Here is a 9,556-nt window from a genome sequence, read left to right on the forward strand (position 1 = left end):
CTATTCTGGTTAGGGCCAGTTTGCGCTGTTCTATGAATGGAGTAGTACACAGCATTGTACAAGATCTTCAGTTTCTTGCCAATTTCTCACATGGAATAGCCTTCATTTCTCAGAACAAGAACAGACTGACGAGTTTCAGAAGAAAGTTATTTGTTTCTGGCCATTTTGAGCCTGTAATCGAACCCACAATTGCTGATGCTCCAGATACGCAACTAGTGTAAAGAAGGCCAGTTGTATTGCTTCTTTAACCTCTATGGGCTATGTGGGACGCAAGCGTCCCACCCCTGGTACACCCTATCAACAACAGGTGAAATATCAAGAGCGCCAAATTTGAAAACAATTAAATGTCATAATTCAAATTTCTCAAACATACAACTATCTTACACCCTTTGAAAGATAAACATCTCCTTAATCTAACCACGTTGTCCGATTTCAAAAAGGCTTTACGGCGAAAGCATAAAGTTAGATTATGTTAGGACAGTACATTGAAAATAGCTGTGTGTAATGTTTTGTCAATGCAAAGACACGCGTCACCAAAAGCAGAAAACCAGCTAAAATTATGCACTAACCTTTGACAATCTCCATCAGATGACACTCCTAGGACATTATGTTAGACAATACATGCATTTTTTGTTCTATCAAGTTCATATTTATATCCAAAAACAGCGTTTTACTATGGCGTTGTTGTTGAGGAAATCTTTTCCCTCCAATACCGCCAGTCAAATCAGCACAACAAATTAAATAATTACTATTCGAAAACATTGGTAAAATATTATATTGTCATTCAAAGAATTATAGATTTACATCTCTTGAACGCAACCGGATTGCCAGATTTAAAAATAACCTTACTGGGAAATCACACTTTGCAATAATCTGAGCACTGCGCCCAGAAAAATACTAACCGCCATGTTGGAGAGACCTAAAATCGAAAATACTATGTAAATAATCCATTACCTTTGAATCTCTTCATCAGATGTCACTTCCGGGAATCCCAGGTCCATAACAAATGTAGTTTTGTTCGAAAAAGCTCATAATTTATGTCCAAAAAGCTCTGTGTTGTTAGCACATGATCTATGCCCGCCCGACTTCTCTTCATGAACGAGGGGAAAAAAAATATTTACGTTCGTTCAAACATGTCAAACGTTGTATAGCATAAATCAATAGTGCCTTTTTCAACTAGAACATGAATAATATTCAAGGCGGACGATTGCATTCTCTTTTAAAACGTATTGGAATGAGAGTACCCAACATGAACTCGCACGCCAAAGTCTAATCGGCCACCACCGTTCCAAGGCTCTTGTTCGTTCAGTTCTCACAGTAGAAGACTCAAACCACTTTCTAAAGACTGGTGACATCTAGTGGAAGCCATAGGAAGTGCTCAAAGATTAATAAGCCCCTGTGTGTTTCAATGGCATAGGCTTAACCTGTTGGGGCTACAGGTTAGCAATGAACCCCGAGCCGGGATTGCTAACAAGGCTGGAAATTCAAAACATCAAAAATCTAATCATTTCAATTTCTCAAACAATCAACTATTTTACACAATTTAAATGATAAACATCTCCTTAATCTAACCACATTGTTCGATTTTCAAAGAGGCTTTATGGCAAAAGCATAAAGTTAGATTATGTTAGGACAGTACATAGCCACAAAAGTACAAACATCCATTTTCAATTCAAGGTCAGGCGTCACCAAAAGCAGAAACCAGCTTGAATTATGCACTAACTTTTGTCAATCTCCATCAGATGACACTCCTAGGACATTATGTTATACAATACATGCATTTTTTGTTCCATCAAGTTCATATTTATATCCAAAAACAGCATTTTACAGTAGCGTGAAATTCAGATTTTTTTCTTCTCTGAAATGCTTCCGGTGAACATAACAAAATTACTATTCGAAAACATTGGTAAATTATAATATTGTCATTCAAAGAATAATATATTATCATCTCGTAATTGCTACCGAATGGCCAGATCTCAAAATAACTTTACTGGGAAATCACATTTTGCAATAAACGGGGTGCTATGCTAAGAACAACAGGCTATGCTATACAGTTAGCATCATCTAAAATCGATAATAACATTGTAAATACCCCCTTACCTTTGATTATCTCCATCAGAGGGCAGGATCCCAGGTCCGGAAGGCATTCCAGGTCCGGAACAAATGTGGTTTCTTTTGACAAAGTTCATAATTTATGTCCAAATAACACCAAGTACTTAGCGTTCATTATGCTCCCACAAAACGTGGTGGGGGCTGGTAAAATCACGCCGAAAAGATAAAAAAACCTAGTAAATAATCTATTTATGTTCGTTCAAACATGTCAAATGTTGTTTAGCATTAATCTTTTGGTCCATTTTTAACGTTAAACATCAGTAATATTTTCACACAACCTATCCTATGTCTAGATAAAAAATTATGACAAACTCACGTTTCTCAGATTTATGCGCAGGCGCAAAAAAATGAAGTGATGACATGTCAACTTCCTTGGATTCTAATTTGCTCTCTGTTTATCATAGACGCTTCAAACAACTTTATAAAGATCGTTGACATCTAGTGGAAGCCGTAGGTGTTGCGAAATGAATCCTTTCTCACTATGGTATCTATAAAACAATGACACTAAATAGTACAGTCACAAAATTCACATTTTTTTGGATCTATTTTTCGCAGGTTTTTGCCTGCAATATGAGTTTTGTTATACTTACAGACACCATTCAAACTGTTTTAGAAAATTCAGAGTGTTTTCTATCCGAATGTGTTAATAATATGCATATCCTAGCTTCTGAGTTGGTGTAGGAGGCAGTTAAAAATGGGCACATATTTTTTTCAAAATGTCTCAATACTGCCCCCGAGCCCCAACAGGTTTAAGGTAATTCAACACATCAGGTATCCACTTCCTGTCAGAATTTGTCTCAGGGTTTTGACTGCCATATGAGTTCTGTTATACTTACAGACACCATTCAAACAGTTTTAGAAAATTCAGAGTGTTTTCTATCCAAAGCCAATAATAATATGCATATTCTAGCTTCTGAGTTGGTGTAGGAGGCAGTTAAAAATGGGCACATATTTTTTTCTAAATTCTGAATACTGCCCCCTAGCCCCAACAGGTTTAAATCATAACAACAGTTTTCAGTTGTGCTAACATAATTGCAAAAGTGTTTTCTAATGATCAGTTAGCCTTTTAAATTGATAAACTTGGATTAGCTAAAACAACGTGCCATTGGAACACAGGAGTGATGGTTGCTGATAATGGGCCTCTGTATGCCTACAGTATGTATATATTCCATAAGAAATCTGCCATTTCCAGCTACAATAGTCATTTACAACATAAAAAATGTCTACATTGTATTTCTGATCAATTTTATGTTATTTTAATGGACAAAAACATTTGCTTTTCTTTCCAAAACAGGGACATTTCTGAGTGACCCCAAACTTTTGAACGGTAGTGTACATTGCAAGTTGGGGGATGTTCACACCTACAGTAGCCGGGCTATAAAGAGTCTATTGTCCTGCTAATAGGGCTACACCTGCTACAGTAGTACAGTAGCTTTTCATGTCATTTTTCATTAAATCCGCTCGGATTTAAGTATAACTTTTGACTGACGCCTTTAGTGAGTCATTATTATTTACATTGTTTTAGTTTGAACGTGCAGACAGGCACTAAGAACAGCGGGAACGTTTACCTAGTCAGTGCCATTACTAGTGCAATGCCCGTTAAAGTGTTGCTCTGTGCTACCCAGTGGGGCGGGGTGGGGGTCCACCCCCACTCGCCCTTCCTGCTCCTCCCTTCCGCATGGGCTAGGTCCGTCTTCTGTGCACTGATCTGAGGACCGTCCCGTGCCCCCTGCCCTCGTCTCTTGAACCTCGTGTGCCCACCTCTATCTCAGTGGATAAAGCTGGAGAACTGTAGGGCAATCCCATTGTGCGCCACTCAAGAGCGATGACCAATATGACCAATATATGTTGTCCTGCTAATAGCTCATCCTAGAAACTTTGTTTGTAGAATTCACTGCCTCCTACGCTTGTGAAAAACAGGGTTAACAATATATCTGTGAGAATATCTAAGGGGCCTTTATATAATATTTGCTTTTTGGAGATTTCGTTTTCAAATAACATAAAGTGAGTGAGAAAAAGGCCAATCTTAAACATGGGGTGAGACATTTAGTAATTGGTAAAATAAAATTTTAAAAAAGCCTGTTTCTTATTTATAATTATTTATTACTGTTTTTAGAGGGAAAGAAACCAAAAGCCTACCATTGCCTCATGAACCAGCATCTATAGCAGTGCAGTTTGCACTGTGATGCAGTGTCTTAGACCACTGTGCCACTGGGCACTGTACAATGTGACTGGTTGGGAGTAAGCTACAGTGCTACAGTAAGAGCAAAATAATCCTAACATTTCCACACTCTAATTGTAGTCTAAGTTTCTCCTAGAATAAAGACCTTAGTGTAACAACAGTTTTAGTAAGTAGTACTGAAGTTGTGCACAATTATCAGTTTCTATTTGGTTTATGTCGCCCATTCATTGTCAGTTACAGACACAGTAGCACCTTGAGACGGCCCAAAAGCATAATCAGTGCACTTAACGCCCCTGTCACATTCTGACCTGTAAAGGTGTTATTTGTTAGTGTGTAGTATGGTCAGGACGTGGCAGGGGGTATTTTGTTTATATGTTTCGGGGATTGTTAGTCTATGTGTATAGACAAGGGGTGTTTGATTAGAGTGATCTCGAGGTTTGGTAAATGTTCTATGTTAGGGCATTTTCTATGTTTATTCTAGTCACTCTGTTTCTATGTGCAGTTTTGTTCTTGACCTTCAATTGGAAGCAGCGGCTCCTCATTGCTTCTGATTGAAGGTCCTATAATTAGGGGTTTGTTTGTTTGTATTAGCCTTCCCTGTGGCTCAGTTGGTAGAGCATGGTGTTTGCAACGCCAGCATGGTGTGTGCAACGCCAGGGTTGTGGGTTCGATTCCCACGGGGGGCCAGTACAAAAACAAACAAAATAAGGCATGAAATGAAATGTATGCATTCACTACTGTAAGTGGCTCTGAATAAGAGCGTCTGCTAAATGACTAAAATGTAAATGTAAATGTATTGTGGATTGTGGGTAGTTGTATTCTGTTTTGTGCTATTCACCTGACAGAACTATTAGTGTCGTTTCCGTTAATTGTATATGTGTTTCATTTGTTTCTCCTTCTTCAATATTAAAAAAGAAGATGAGTATACACTTCCCTGTTGCGTCTTGGTCCTCCACACACGACACGCGTTACAGAACTACCCACCAGACCTGGACCAAGCAATAGAAGAGGGAGCAGCCAAGGAAGCAGGAGGATTACAGGGAATCGTGGTCATGGGAGGAAATCCTGGCGGGGGAAGGTCCGTGGCGAAGGAACGGTGAGGACCGGGAGAAGTACGTTGGGACATGGCTAGCAAGGAAGCCTGAGAGGCAGCCCCAATAATATTTTTTGGGGGGGCACACGGGGTGGGTGGCTGGGCAAAGGATGCCCCTGAAGCCAACACCTCGTGCTTATTTATGGGGAGCACATGGAGTGGAGAGCGCCGAAGTATGAAGAAGTACGCAAGATCTCGCCCATGCGCACGCACAGTCCGGTGCGTGTGATCTCAGCCCCAGGCAAAGGCTGTGCTAGAGTGGGCATCCAGCCTGGATAGGAGGATGCCAGCCCAATACGTCTGGCCACCGGTCCAGGCTACAGGACACCTCCTCTACGCACGGCAACCATCAGGCCCCTGCATAGCCCAGTCCGCCCTGTACCAGCACCCCGAACGTACAGGGCTACTACTGCCATCAAGCCAGGACGGGTTGTGTAGGAGGTGAGCTCGAGACTTCCAGTACTCACTCAAGGCCCGGTGTATCCTATTCCTGCGCCACGCACAAGCCTACAGGTGCGTGTATCCAGTCTGGCTCCTCCGAAGCCAGCAACGTGCACCAGGCTTCCCGAGCGGCAGCCTAGTCCAGCTCGACCTATCCCTGCTCCCCGCACAAGCCTACAGGTGCATGTCTCTAGTCTGACTCCCCCGAAGCCAGCACCACACACCAGGCTCCCAGTGCGGCAGCCCAGCCCAACTCGTCCTACTCTTGCCCCTAGCACTAGCCCTTAGGTACTTGGGCCTAGTCCGGCGTCCCCTATGCCAGCCCCACATACCAGGCCTTCAGTGCACGCGCCTCACCCAGATGGCACAGCGACAGCGTCTCGCCCAGAGTGCCCAGCGACAGTGCCTAACCCAGAGTGGCAGACAACAGCGTCTCAGTCAGAGTGCCCGACGACAGTGCCTCAGCCCGAGTGTCCGGCACCTATGCCCGAGAGAGAAGTGGCCCACAGTCCACGGCCAAAGTAAGACGACAGTCCAGGGCAACCAGAGTCTGCCAAGAAGAGGGGTTGAGCAAGTGGCGGAGCGAGGGATACGTCCGGCTCCAGAGCCACCTCTGTAGGGACGAGTATGCGGGAAGGGGGGAGCGTTGCAGAGGCATCGTAGGTGACGGTGGCCGCCCTGCCTTCCCTCCCATATAAGCTGGGATTGTTTGTGTTGGGGTTTATTGTTCTATTTTCTTTTTGTTAGGTGCATCTGGGGTTTGCACCTTTGGGGGGGGGGGGGGGGGGGGGTACTGTCACATACTGACCTGTAAAGGTGTTAGTGTGTAGTATGGTCAGGACGTGGCAGGGGGTATTTTGTTTATATGTTTCGGGGATTGTTAGTCTATGTGTATAGACAAGGGGTGTTTGATTAGAGTGGTCTAGAGGTTTGGTAAATGTTCTATGTTAGGGCATTTTCTATGTTTATTCTAGTCACTCTGTTTCTATGTGCAGTTTTGTTCTTGACCTTCAATTGGAAGCAGCGGCTCCTCGTTGCTTCTGATTGAAGGTCCTAAAAATTGGGGTTTGTGTGGATTCTCACTCACTCACTCACATATATATATAGCCAAAGCTGACTTTGGATATTTACAATATGAAAATAATCAAAATTGTCAACGGGACAACAACAACCAAGGGTCAAAATCCCCCACAGCAATGTAGTGCGCTGCCAACCTACAGCTCTCTGTGTCCTCCCCCAACAGAATGGGTAGCCTACTCTCATAAGAGACGTCTTTGAAACCTTGAATAAGGGTTTAAAATTTGGGGAAATTACATTCTCTTGACATTTTGTCACAAAATTAATTTGGAATAAGCTTGTTTACATTCCTCCATCGAGGTATACCCCCCACCCCCTTTAACACATGTAAGCACAACATTTGAAATTCAAAGATGAATATAAGTGTTTTCGAAAGAATCAAGTAGGGTACTGGCAGGAGTTATCAGGTTCGGCCCACAGGATTTACATTAGTTTCAGGCCCTGCTTAGCCAAATGCAGAAACTATTACCTGTTTTCTCCTGCTCTACTGAAATTAGTTATCCTTCATGAACTGATTTAGTAGATTTGTGTATTTTATTCAAATAACTAAGAGACATTTAATAAGGCAATGTTGTGAGGTGCTGGAAAAACAGTGGTGCTTGAATTTTATTTCTGAAAAGGTGTAGGAACCCTGATGTGATATTATTAATAATAAAAATAATTACAAGTAATGTATTCAAACATTCATAATTCACTGTAATTAATTAATGTAATAGTTCATTGTGTCTCACCAACTGGATTCTGTCTTACATAGCAAAATTTGAAATTGTGTTTTTTTACATTGGATAAAGTAGACTCAGAGCTACAAAATGGTATATCATACATTGCATTTGAGGAACAATGGGAAAGTAATTCTGCCCTGAAAGTTGTTCAACTTGTAAAACTACTTTTGAGAAAATGGCCTTTGAATGTTTTAGTATCTAATCAAGAGCTCTTCTTTGTCTACACCCATTCAGCATCGTTCATAGCCCCACCCATCTCTTTTCGCTCTCGGAGTGCACACTTGACGCTCTGACCAATAATTTGTTTACCTCTGGATAACATGAAAACAGCCTAACCAGCTCTGCTGGCAACAATTTAATTCCGCTTTTTTTTAACTTTCATAACGGCTCTCCTGTGAAGTCTTGACTTGCGACATACGCCTAGTTTCCTGAATCGGGTCACATATACCAATGACAGCCACTAAGGCAAGCTAGCAATGATTAGCATTAGCACTCAGTGAGGCAAATAAGCATGTTTAACCTTGAGCAAGTGCCGTGGGCGGAGGTGGACAGAGATGTATTGGAACTGACGTGTGTGGTTGTTTCTGGGGTTTTACTGAACCGTTTCCGGACACATGCACGTCCCCGCACATAAGGTGTTCTTAATCAGAGATTTAGGGGGCAGGTACAGGGCAGAGAGCGGCTGGAGAAGTGCCGGCACATTTCCAGAAATTGTTGGTTTTCGGACTTGTGTTGTGTTTGTCGGACCATTCCTGCAGCTATTCATTCGTGAGAATTTTCGTCGCTCATCACCACTGCCGTATATATATGACAGCTCTCAAGGAACTACACTGGACTATGTGCAAACTGGAAACCACATATCCTAAGACCCCAGTTATTTTAGCTGCGGACTTTAATAAAGGAAATCTGAGGAAAACTACAGAAATTTGAACAACACCTCTCTTGTGCTCCACGCGCAACCCAGACCCTGGATCAATGCTTCATTCCCTTCTGGGATGGATACAAGGCCCTCCCCTGCAAATAAGATTATGCCTCCATTCTACTCCCCTGCACCTATAGCCATTAACTTAAACAGAAAGCTCCCATGGTAAATACTGTTCAAACTTGTTCTGACCAATTGGAATCTTTACTTCAAGGTTATTTTGATCACGTGGACTGAGAAATGTTCTGGGTCGCCGCTGAGAATAGTATAGACTTGTACACTAACTCTGTGACTGGGTTCATCAAGAAGTGCATAGAGGATGTTGTTCACACTGTGACGTTTAGAACTTACCAAACCAAAAACAATGGATAGCATGAAACAATTAAATTCTGCTTTTTTGCCGACGTTTACTGACACCAGCCATATTCAATGGATGTTGAGTGTTCGTAAATGAATCAGTTATTCTGTTCTCTGGCACACAAAGACGAAAGTGCTCTGAAATCAGAGTAGATAGCCAGACCAAATTTACAAACACAACCTTAGGGGGGACTCTCTAACGGTACAATGACTCAGTAAAATTATTGTTACACAGATTATTTATCAACACCCAGAGTGGCACCAGAGGCAGACACACAGAAACACACCACACACATGCCCCATATTGGGGGCCTAGTTATGGTTAGGAAACCAGTTAGAGGAAGTCTGGAAAGCAGGTGAGAGGGCACACTTGAGGTACTGCTCAGTACCGAGACCGGAGTATGTGTAAATGGTGGTACTCAGGAGTTTGTGGAGGCATTGGTCCCAGGTCAAACCCTGTAGAAGAACCATTAGAGGCAGAACCATGACTGAGAACCAAGGCCAGTTTTGAGGAAATGTCAAAATTGAATGACAAGGTTAATGTTCGGACTCCCCTAACAGGACTCGATGGCACCCAAGTGGAAGAGGTTATATGTGAAGTACGAACAGGTGAAGAAGCTGCGGCAGAAGGCCTCCCAACAATGGACGCT

The sequence above is a fragment of the Salmo salar genome, chromosome 25, assembly GCF_965601325.2.
Source record: "Salmo salar chromosome 25, fSalSal1, whole genome shotgun sequence".
Classification (NCBI taxonomy): domain Eukaryota; kingdom Metazoa; phylum Chordata; class Actinopteri; order Salmoniformes; family Salmonidae; genus Salmo; species Salmo salar.